This window comes from Lonchura striata, chromosome 28 (assembly GCF_046129695.1).
Source record: "Lonchura striata isolate bLonStr1 chromosome 28, bLonStr1.mat, whole genome shotgun sequence".
Classification (NCBI taxonomy): Eukaryota; Metazoa; Chordata; class Aves; order Passeriformes; family Estrildidae; genus Lonchura; species Lonchura striata.
In genome coordinates this window covers 7,415,441-7,426,929 of record NC_134630.1, presented here as the reverse complement: position 1 = coordinate 7,426,929, position 11,489 = coordinate 7,415,441, and the positions used below count along the sequence as shown (strand labels likewise).

At 50.6% G+C, this 11,489-nt stretch overlaps 1 protein-coding gene across 2 annotated transcripts in view; it reads left to right on the top strand.

Annotated features, from left to right (window-relative positions):
• Positions 1-4,424: 4,424 nt before the first annotated feature.
• The window catches only part of HOMER3 (homer scaffold protein 3), a 31,228-nt gene continuing 24,163 nt past the window's right edge, over positions 4,425-11,489 (top strand). For both annotated transcript variants that reach the window (XM_077788866.1, XM_077788867.1), the window contains exon 1: positions 4,425-4,878. The gene's annotated coding sequence lies outside the window, so the exon portion shown is untranslated. The remainder of the gene's footprint in view (positions 4,879-11,489) is intronic.

The following is an 11,489-nucleotide window of genomic DNA, read 5'->3' as shown; positions in this document are numbered from 1 at the left end:
GGATTTCGGATTTTGGGATTTGGGATTTTGGGGTTCCTGCGGTTCTGTGGGGTCAAGGAGGGGTTGGGGTGGGAGGGACCTCAAATCCCATGGGGACACTTTGGGGACACCTTGGGGACATCCTTGGGACACCGTGGGGAGAGCTTGGGGACATCTCTGGGGACACACTGGGAACAACCTGGGGACAATTCCTGCCACCCCAGGTGGCTCCAGCCGTGTCCCTGTCCCTGTCCCTGTCCCATCCCTGTCCCTGTCCCTGTCCCTGTCCCTGTCCCTGTCCCCATCTCTGTCCCTTGTCCCCATCCCTGTCCCTTGTCCCCTCTCTGTCCTCCTCACTGTCCCTGTCCCTTTCTTGTCCCATTTTCTGTCCCTGTCCCCTCCTGTCCCCATCCCTGTCCCTGTCCCTGTCCCCATCTCTGTCCCTTGTCCCCTCTCCTCTGTCCTCATCCCTGTCCCTTCTCCCTTTCTTGTCCTATTTTCTGTCCCTGTCCCCTCTCCCCTGTCCCCGTCCCCATCCCTGTCCCCATCCCTCTCCCCTGTCCCTGTCCCCTTCCCTGTCCCCATTTCCTCTCTTTGTCCCTTGTCCCCTCCCCATCCTTGTCCCCTTCCCTGTCCCCATTCCCATCCCTGTCCCATTCTCTGTCCCTTCCTTGTCCCATTTTCTGTCCCCATCCCTGTCCCCTCTCCCCTGTCCCCATCCCTGTCCCCATTTCCTCTTTGTCCCTTGTCCCCTCTCTCATCCCTGTCCCCTGTCCCTTTCTTGTCCCATTTTCTGTTCCTTGTCCTCTCTCCCCTGTCCCCATTCCCATCCCTGTCCCTGTCCCCATCCCTGTCCCCATTTCCTCTCTTTGTCCCTTGTCCCCGTCCCCATCCCTGTCCCCTTCCCTGTCCCCATTCCCATCCCTGTCCCATTTTCTGTCCCTGTCCCCTCTCCCCTGTCCCCGTCCTCATCCCTGTCCCTGTCCCCATTCCCATCCCTGTCCCATTCTCTGTCCCTTCCTTGTCCCATTTTCTGTCCCCATCCCTGTCCCATCCTGTCCCCGTCCTCATCCCTGTCCTTGTCCCCATTCCCATCCCTGTCCCATTCTCTGTCCCTTCCTTGTCCCATTTTCTGTCCCCATCCCTGTCCCCTCTCCCCTGTCCCCTTCCCTGTCCCCATTTCCTCTTTGTCCCTTGTCCCCTCTCCCATCCCTGTCCCCTGTCCCCTCCCGAGGCCGGGCCCCGCCCTCCCGGGAGCTTTAATTACCCGGCCCAATTAATCCCGGCCTAATTAATCCCGGCTAATTGGCTGGGCTGGGGAGGATTTGCTGCAGCACCTTCCTTGTATTAGCTTGAATTGTGCTGATTTATGGTAGCTTCATTTCTCTTTCATTCCATTTATTTATTATCTATTTATTTCTATTTCATTACATTTATTTATTCTAGGATGCATTTATTTCCGTTTCATTCTATTTATTTATTATATTACGTATTCATTTCTCTTTCATCACGTTTATTTATTATTTATTTGTCAGAAATTACAAATATTGGCTTTGGGCTTGGGGTGGTAACTCCTGCTTTGGGAGTTATTGTTCAATACAACCCGATTATATTTCTTTATTATTAAATAGGATAATAAAATATTAATAATAATATTATATATATTATTATATACTATGATAATATTAATACAATATATAGTTAATATATAATGTAATGTAATATATAATTAATATAAACATATAGTAAAATATAATGTGATTATAATAGAATGAAATATAGTATAATATAGTATAATGTGAAAATTATAAAAATCAAATTTCTGCTTTCTCAGAATTGTAAAAATGGGGGGAAATGAGCTGCCTGTGCCTTTCTGTCCTGGGATTTTCCTGAGCAGCAACTCAGGGTAATTCCCACCCAAGAAAAGGGAAAATTCACTTGGAAAAAAGAAAAAGTGGCTCAGAAAAGCTGAAATTTCAGCTTCTCCCCCCTGAGCCGTGGCCTCACCTCGGCAATAAATAAATTCAGCGGTTGAAATTTGATTTATGACATTTTTGGACAGAGGGAGATGTGGAAAAGGTCGAATTAGGACAAAAAAAAAAAAAAAAAAAAGCAGGGGAAAATCCTTTTGAGAAGCTAAAGAAAGGGAAAAGGAGAAAAAATGGGGGGAAATGGAGGGGAAGGCTCCGGCCAGTGAGGAATAATTTCAATTTTCCTGGAAAAGCAGCAGCCCCAGGGGCACGGGGAGGCTTTAATGAGCTGCTTTAAACAGAAAGTGGAAGGTGAATTTGGGGTATTTTTAGCGCTGCAGGATTAATTTCTGTAAAGCCGCACAGAAAAGTGGCTCAGGGGCCGTTCTGGAGGGGAACTTCGAGCATGTGTGGGGAAAAAAAAGGAATTTTGGGTTTAAAAGCAACAGCTGGGGACAGATTTTGGTGTTTATTGGAGATTTTTCTGCTCCTGGAAGAGATGGGCGATCCTTGCAGGAGTTTGCATTTCAGCGGTTTAAATTGAAATCCTGAATTGAAATCCTGAATGGAAATATTGAATTGAAATCCTAAATTTAAATCCTACATTCAAATCCTAAATTGAAATCCTGAATTGAAATATTGAATTGAAATCCTGAATTGAAATCCTGAATTGAAATATTGAATTGAAATCCTGAATTGAAATCCTGAATTGAAATACTGAATTGATATTACCACACCTGGGTTATCACTGGTATTATCACACCGGGGTTATCACACCCAGGTTAGTATTACCACACCCGGGTTATCACACCCAGGTTATCACACCTGGGTTATCACAGGTGTTATCACACCTGGGTTATCACTGGTGTTATCACACCCAGGTTATCACACCCGGGTTTTCACTGGTATTATCACACCTGGGTTATCACACCGGGGTTATCACAGGTTTTATCACACCCGGGTTATCACTGGGGTTATCACACCCGGGGTTATCACACCCAGGTTATCACACCCGGGGTTATCACACCCAGGTTATCACTGGTATTATCACACCTGGGTTATCACACCCAGGTTATCACAGGTGTTATCACACCCGGGGTTATCACGCCTAGGTTAGTATTACCACACCCGGGTTATCACTGGGGTTATCACACCTGGGTTATCACAGGTGTTATCACACCCGGGTTATCACTGGTATTATCATACCTGGGTTATCACACCCGGGTTATCACTGGTGTTACCACACCCGGGGTTATCACACCTGGGTTATCACTGGTGTTACCACACCCGGGTTATCACACCCGGGTTATCACACCTGGGTTATCACAGGTGTTACCACACCCGGGTTATCACACCTGGGTTATCACTGGTGTTACCACACCCGGGTTATCACACCCGGGTTATCACACCCAGGTTATCACACCTGGGTTATCACAGGTGTTACCACACCCGGGTTATCACACCCGGGTTATCACTGGTGTTATCACACCCAGGTTATCACACCCGGGTTTTCACTGGTATTATCACACCCGGGTTATCACACCCGGGTTATCACTGGTGTTACCACACCCGGGTTATCACACCCAGGTTAGTATTATCACACCCGGGGTTCTCTCACTCATGTTCGTGCTGCCAGGCTGGAATTCTGGATTCCAGGGGTGAGTGAGGGGGTTTGGGGGGCAGAGGGTTTTGGGGCTCAGGGAACCCCGAGGATTCTGTCCCCGCTGTCCCGGGGGTGGCACCGGGCTCCTGTCCCCGCTGTCCCGGGGGTGGCACCGGGCTCCTGTCCCCGCTGTCCCGGGGGTGGCACCGGGCTCCTGTCCCCGTTGTCCCCGCCGCCCCGGGGGTGGCACCGGGCTCCTGTCCCGCCGTCCCGGGGGTGGCACCGGGCTCCTGTCCCCGCCGTCCCCGCTGTCCCGGGGGTGGCACCGGGCTCCTGTCCCCGCTGTCCCCACCGTCCCGGGGGTGGCACCGGGCTCCTGTCCCGCCGTCCCGGGGGTGGCACCGGGCTCCTGTCCCCGCTGTCCCGGGGGTGGCACCGGGCTCCTGTCCCCGCTGTCCTCGCCGTCCCGGGGGTGGCACCGGGCTCCTGTCCCCGCTGTCCCCGCCGTCCCGGGGGTGGCACCGGGCTCCTGTCCCGGCAGGTGGTGCTGCCGGCGCCGCGAATAAAGTCGGGAGAAGAAAAGCGGCCAAACGTGAGCGGGATGGGGCGGCGGGAGCGGGCAGGGAGCGGGTAGGGAGCGGCGGGACCGGGCAGGACCGGCGGGACCGGGCAACGCGGAGCCCGGGCCGCGGTGCCCGCGGAGGGAACGCCCGGTGCGGGGGGACAAAAGGCGTGGACAGGCACCGGCTCCGTCCGGCCGCTCCCTGCCGGGCCGGACGGAACCGGGCAGCGGGCGGAGAAGCGCCGGGGCACAGCCCGGAGCGCCCGGGGCCGCTCCCGGTGCCGGTGCCCATCCCGGGACCGCTCCCGGTGCTGGTGCCACTCCCAGAACCACTCCCCGGTGCTGGTGCCGATCCCGGTACCGCTCCCGGTGCCGGAGCCACTCCCGGGGCCACTCCCGGTGCCGGTGCCGACCCCGGTACCGCTCCCGGTACCGCTCCCGGGGCTATTCCCGGTGCCGGAGCCGCTCCCGGGACCACTCCCCGGTGCTGGTGCCGATCCCGGTGCCGGAGCCGCTCCCGGATCCATTCCCGGTACCGCTCCCGGTGCCACTCCCAGCACCACTCCCCGGTGCCGATCCCGGGACCGCTCCCGGTGCCGGAGCCGCTCCCGGAGCCGCGGAGCAGCAGCTGCAGCAACGCTTCAAAGTGAAATTCCGGAGGAAATTTAAAGAGCATCCGGATCCGGAGAAGGACAGAAAGAAAGAGGAAGGGGAGAAGGAGGAGGAGGAGGCGGCGCGGGAGGATCGCGGCCGCCGGGGATGGGGTGAGACCGCCGGGCTCCGTTCCCGTTCCTCGCCGGGCTCCGTTCCCGTTCCTCGCCGGGCTCCGTTCCCGTTCCTCTCCGCTCTCCGTTCCCGTTCCTCTCCGCTCTCCGTTCCCGTTCCTCTCCGCTCTCCGTTCCCGTTCCTCGCCGGGCTCCGTTCCCGTTCCTCTCCGCTCTCCGTTCCCGTTCCTCGCCGGGCTCCGTTCCCGTTCCTCGCCGGGCTCCGTTCCCGTTCCTCTCCGCTCTCCGTTCCCGTTCCTCGCCGGGCTCCGTTCCCGTTCCTCGCCGGGCTCCGTTCCCGTTCCTCGCCGGGCTCCGTTCCCGTTCCTCGCCGGGCTCCGTTCCCGTTCCTCTCCGCTCTCCGTTCCCGTTCCTCGCCGGGCTCCGTTCCCGTTCCTCGCCGGGCTCCGTTCCCGTTCCTCGCCGGGCTCCGTTCCCGTTCCTCTCCGTGCCCACGGCCCGGAGCCGCTTCTCAGGCACGAATTCAAGGCTTGATCGGCGCTTTTTTGGGGGTTTTATTTTTTTGCCGCGTTGCGAGCTGGAAAGTTTCGCCTCGCCTTTAATTTTTGGGGCGGGGAAGCGGAGAACGGCGAGCGGCCGCGACTCGTGCACGGGCGGCGCCGGGAACTTCCCGGAGTTCGGAAATTGGGAATTCCTCGGGACTGCGGGCGGGAAGATGGAGCCGAGGCGGTTCTGCCGGGACGGGAACCGGGGAGAGGGAATTTGGGAGAGGGAATTTGGGAGAAGGAATTTGGGAGAGGGAATTTGGGAGAAGGAATTTGGGAGAGGGAATTTGGGAGAAGGAATTTGGGAGAGGGAATTTGGGAGAGGGAATTTGGGAGAAGGAATTTGGGAGAGGGAATTTGGGAGAGGGAATTTGGGAGAAGGAATTTGGGAGAGGGAATTTGGGAGAGGGAATTTGGGAGAGAGAATTTGAGAGAGGGAATTTGGGAGAGGGATTTTGGGAGAGGGAATTTGAGAGAGGGAATTTGGGAGAGGGAATTTGGGAGCGGGAATTTGGGAGAGGGAATTTGGGAGAAGCAATTTGGGAGAGGGAATTTGGGAAAAGGAATTTGGGAGAGGGAATTTGAGAGAGGGAATTTGGGAGCGGAAATTTGGGAGAGGGAATTTGGGAGAGGGAATTTGGGAGAAGCAATTTGGGAGAGGGAATTTGGGAGAGGGAATTTGGGAGAAGGAATTTGGGAGAGGGAATTTGGGAGAGGGAATTTGGGAGAGAGAATTTGAGAGAGGGAATTTGGGAGAGGGATTTTGGGAGAGGGAATTTGGGAGAGGGATTTTGGGAGAGGGAATTTGGGAGAAGGATTTTGGCAATGGGATTTTGGGAGAAGGAATTTGGGAGAGGGATTTTGGGAGAGGGAATTTGGGAGAAGGATTTTGGCAATGGGATTTTGGGAGAAGGAATTTGGGAGAGGGATTTTGGGAGAGGGAATTTGGGAGAGGGATTTTGGGAGAGGGAATTTGGGAGAAGGATTTTGGCAATGGGATTTTGGGAGAAGGAATTTGGGAGCGGGATTTTGGCAGTGGGATTTTGGGAGAGGGAATTCGGGAGTGGGATTTTGACAGTGGGATTTTAGGAGAATAATTTTGGGAGCGGGATTTTGGCAATGGGATTTTGGGAGCGGGATTGTTTTTTTTTATTATTTTCTGTTTTCCTTATTTAAAAAATTCTATTTTCCTTTTAAAGATTTTTTCCTGTTTTCCTTGATAAAATTTTCCCTTTTCCTTTTTTTTTTTTTTTTTAATAAATTTCCTATTTTCCTCTTTTTTTTTTTTTTTTTAATTTTCCCTTTTCCTTTTAAAAAAAAAAAATGTTATTTTTGGACTAGCTAGAGGGAGCGATGAGGCAGGAACCAGCAGTGACAGAAATGTGAGGCTGGCAGAAGCCTTTGAAGCTGGCAGGGGATGTGCTGATCCAGGTGAAATCCCTGTGTCCCTGTTTTCTCCTGCCATCTGCAAAGTCGCTGGAAAACCCCCGGAGCCGCCTGGAGGAAAATTTGGGATGCAGGAATTGTTGCTGTACCTGGAATGATCTGGAATTCTCGCTGGTGGGGCAGCAGAAACCATTGCCCAGCCAGACGGTTCCACCCCAAAATTCCTGAATTCCCATTTCACTCCTGAGATTAAAGGGTGGCCTTGGAGGTCCCATGGGGATATTGAGCAGCAGAATTTCCTTAAATAACTCTGGAATTCCAGCAGAATTTCCTTAAATAACTCTGGAATTCCAGAAGAATTTCCATGCCTTAGAATTCCAGCAGCATTTCCTTAAATAACTCTGGAATTCCAGCAGAATTTCCTTAACTAACTCTGGAATTCCAGCAGACTTTCCTTAACTTTGTAATTCCAGCAAAATTTCCTTAAATAACTCTGGAATTCCAGCAGGATTGTCTTAAATAACTCTGGAATTCCAGCAGAATTTCCTTAACTAACTCTGGAATTCCAGCAGACTTTCCTTAACTTTGTAATTCCAGCAAAATTTCCTTAAATAACTCTGGAATTCCAGCAGACTTTACTTAACTAACTCTGGAATTCCAGCAAAATTTCTTTAATTCTGGAATTCCAGCAGAATTGTCTTAAATGACTCTGGAATTCCAGCAGGATTTCCATCCCTGGGAATTCCAGCAGAGTTTCCTTAAATAACTCTGGAATTCCAGCAGGATTTCCATGACTCTGGCTATAAAGGAGATAAAAAGCACGTTCAGGGAGCTGATTTTAGTTAAATTATTTTTAAAGCAGGGATGATTCTCCTTTCTAGACTTCTTGGGAATGTTCTGGTTGTAATATTCTGCTTTTCCCGGGTGAATTCTGTGTGGGTTCCTCTGAAATCCCTGGGATTTAGGGGACAGCTGGAAATAACACCTGGTGCTGGGGGAAGGGAACTGGGTGAAAATGAATTTTAGGGAATTTTAGCTGGATGAAGTTTCCATCCAGCTGAGCCCTCAGCGGCCACGTCCTCACATTTCTGCTGGCATTGTAAATTCTAAATACTGTAAATCCTAAATACTGTAAATTTTAAATACTGTAAATTTTAAATACTGTAAATTTTAAATACTGTAGATTTTAAATACTGTAAATTCTAAATACTGTAAATTCTAAATACAGGGAGGCGCTGATGGATTGTCAAATAGAATATATATAAGCACGGGGAGGTGCAATTTAATGGCTTCTAATTAGAGCAGTAATGAGTTTATCCCAAATTAATTCTGCCACCCCCTGCCCCACGTGGCCCTGGCCTTGTCACAGAGCTCCTGGAGCTCTGGCAAGGACAGGACAAAAACAGCAGCAAAAAAGGGTAAAAATACTATTTTTTTTGGGATTTTTAATTTTTTTTCTGAGCGGGGATCTGGAAGTGCAGAGAGTTGGAGAAAAGCTGGATCTGCGTTTGTCTAGTTCTCATTATTTTCTGGGATGTGTGCGGAATTCCTGAGCTCTGCTGGGATTATTTAGGATTTTTGGTGGCTGCACGGGCAGGTTTGTGTCCCAGGCAGGAGCGGGAGGCTCCGGAATTCCAGGGAAAAGCCAGGATTCCCGGGTTTACAGGCATTGTGTGTGTGTGACCTTGCAGGAGGCTCTGGAATTCCAGGGAAAAAACAGGATTACTTGTTCCCTAAATCCATCTCTGGAATCCAAACTTTGGCCCCTAAATCCATTTTGCAATCCAAGTTTTATTCCCTAAATCCATCTCCGGAATCCAAACTTTGGCCCCAAAGCTGTAAATTCGTCTCCCAAAGATGGATTTGGCCCCAGAGCAGTTCTGCAGTTCAGTGTCCCAGGGAGGAATCGTGGGATATCCGGGGTTATGGAATTTCCTGGGTTGAAGCATGGAATATTCTTGGTTATGGAATATCCTGTATTGAATTGTGGAGTAACCTGGGTTACGGAATATCCTGGATAGAATTGTGGAATATCCTGGGTTATGGAATATTCTGAGTTATGGAATATCCTGCATAGAATTGTGGAATATCCTGGATAGAATTGTGGAATATCCCGGGTTGAATTGTGGAATATCCGGGGTTGAATTGTGGAATATCCTGGATTGAATTGTGGAATATCCCGGGTTATGGAATATTCTGGGTTATGGAATATCCTGGATTGAATTGTGGAATATCCTGGGTTATGGAGTATTCTGGGTTATGGAATATCCTGGATAGAATTGTGGAATATCCTGGGTTGAATTGTGGCATATCTGGGGTTGAATTGTGGAATATCCCGGGTTGAATTGTGGAATATCCCGGGTTATGGAATATTCTGGGTTATGGACTATGCTGGATAGAATTGTGGAATATCCTGGGTTGTGGAATATCCTGGATTGAATTGTGGAATATCCTGGGTTATGGAATATTCTGGGTTATGGAATATCCCGGGTTGAATTGTGGAATATCCTGGGTTATGGAATATTCTGGGTTATGGAATATCCCGGGTTGAATTGTGGAATATCCCGGGTTGAATTGTGGAATATCCGGGGTTGAATTGTGGAATATCCCGGGTTATGGAATATTCTGGGTTATGGAATATCCTGGATAGAATTGTGGAATATCCTGGGTTGTGGAATATCCCGGGTTATGGAATATCCCGGGTTGAATTGTGGAATATCCTGGGTTGAATTGTGGAATATCCTGGGTTATGGAATATCCCAGGTTGTGAAATATCCGGGGTTGAATTGTGGAATGTCCCGGGTTGAATTGTGGAATATCCGGGGTTGAATCGTGGAATATCCTGGGTTATGGAATATCCCGGGTTGTGAAATATCCGGGGTTGAATTGTGGAATATCCTGGGTTGTGAAATATCCGGGGTTGAATTGTGGAATGTCCTGGGTTGAATTGTGGAATATCCCGGGTTATGGAATATCCCGGGTTATGGAATATCCCAGGTTGAATTGTGGAATATCCCAGGTTGTGGAGTATCCCGGGTGGAAAGGGATCACCAAAACCCAGCTGCAGGCCCGGGACAGCACCGGGCCAGGGATCGTCCTGCACCCCCAGGGCGGATCTGGAATTTGGGAGGAGGGCAGAGGGAAGGAGCTGGGGGCTGGCTTCTATCAGCCCGGGTTCCCCAGACAGACAGACAGACAGACAACACAGACAGACACACAGACAGCAGCTCCTGAGGCTGCTGAAGGGAGATCAAAGGAAAGCAAAGAGCCCTGCAGGAGGAGGAGGAGGAGGAGGAGGAGGAGGAGGAAGGGCTGGGCTGGGCTCCAGCCCCTCTCTGTGCCCCAGTTCTGCCTTTGGGGTGCCGGGCCCTGCCTCGGGGGTTTCGGGGGGATTTTCCCTCAGGGATTTTGGGGGGATTTTCCCCTGGGACCTCTGGGGGGATTTTCCCTCAGGGATTTTGGGGGGATTTTCCCCTGGGATCTCTGGGGGGATTTTCCCTCAGGGATTTTGGGAGGATTTTCCCTCAGGGATTTTGGGGGGATTTTCCCCTGGGATCTCTGGGGGGATTTTCCCTCAGGGATTTTGGGAGGATTTTCCCTCAGGGATTTTGGGGGGAGTTTCCCCTGGGATCTCTGGGGGGATTTTCCCTCAGGGATCATTTGTCCTTTTCACTCATTCCTGTCCTGTTCTCATTTCTGTCCTGCTCTCATTTCTGTCCTATTCACTCTGATTTTTGTCCTGCTCTCGCTCATTTTTATCCTGCTCACACTCATTCCTGTCCTGTTCTCATTTCTGTCCTGCTCACACTCATTTTTATCCTGCTCACACCCATTTTTGTCCTGCTCACTCTCATTCCTGTCCCCCTCACTCATTCCTGTCCTGCTCTCATTTCTCTCCTGCTCTCACTAATTTAATTTCTGTCCTGCTCTCACTCATTTTTGTCCTGCTCACTCTCATTCCTGTCCTGCTCTAATTTCTGTCCTGCTCTCACTAATTTAATTTCTGTCCTGCTCACACGCTTGGGCTGGAAAAGGATTGTTTTGTCTGCCTGAGCTGTGTTGTTTTGTTTGCCTGAGCCGTGAGGAGAACTTGCTAACACTTTACACAACGTTGTAAAGATTCCCACAACAATGCAGCCCAGAACCTGGGAAATATCAAAATATCAGAATGATAAATGGAAATATCAAATAGCAAAGCTGAGCAGAGTTTGGGGTGATCATCTCTGCACTCAGGGGCCTTTCCCTGGCAGGGAGATGCAAAGAGCAGCTGCAGGGAGGGAGGGGAGTTTTGGGATTTGGGAATTCTGGAATTTGGGGGTTTGGGAATTTGGGGATTTGGGGATTTTGGAATTCTGGAATTTGGGGATTTTAGGATTTGGGGATTTGGGGATTTTGGAATTCTGGAATTTGGGGATTTGGGAATTCGTTAATTTGGGGATTTTGGAATTCTGGAATTTGGGGATTTTGGAATTCTGGAATTTTGGGGATTTTAGAATTCGGGGATTTGGGGATTTTGGAATTCTGGAATTTGGGGATTTTGGAATTTGAGGACAGTCCATGTGGCATCCATGACAGGGCTGGGATCAAGCACAATCTGTGTGGCAGGGCTGGCATCAAGGACAGCCCGTGGGACATCTGTGGCAGGGATGGCATTGGGGACAGGCTGGCATCAAGGACAGCCCGTGTGGCAGAGCTGGCATTGGGGACAGGCTGGCATCG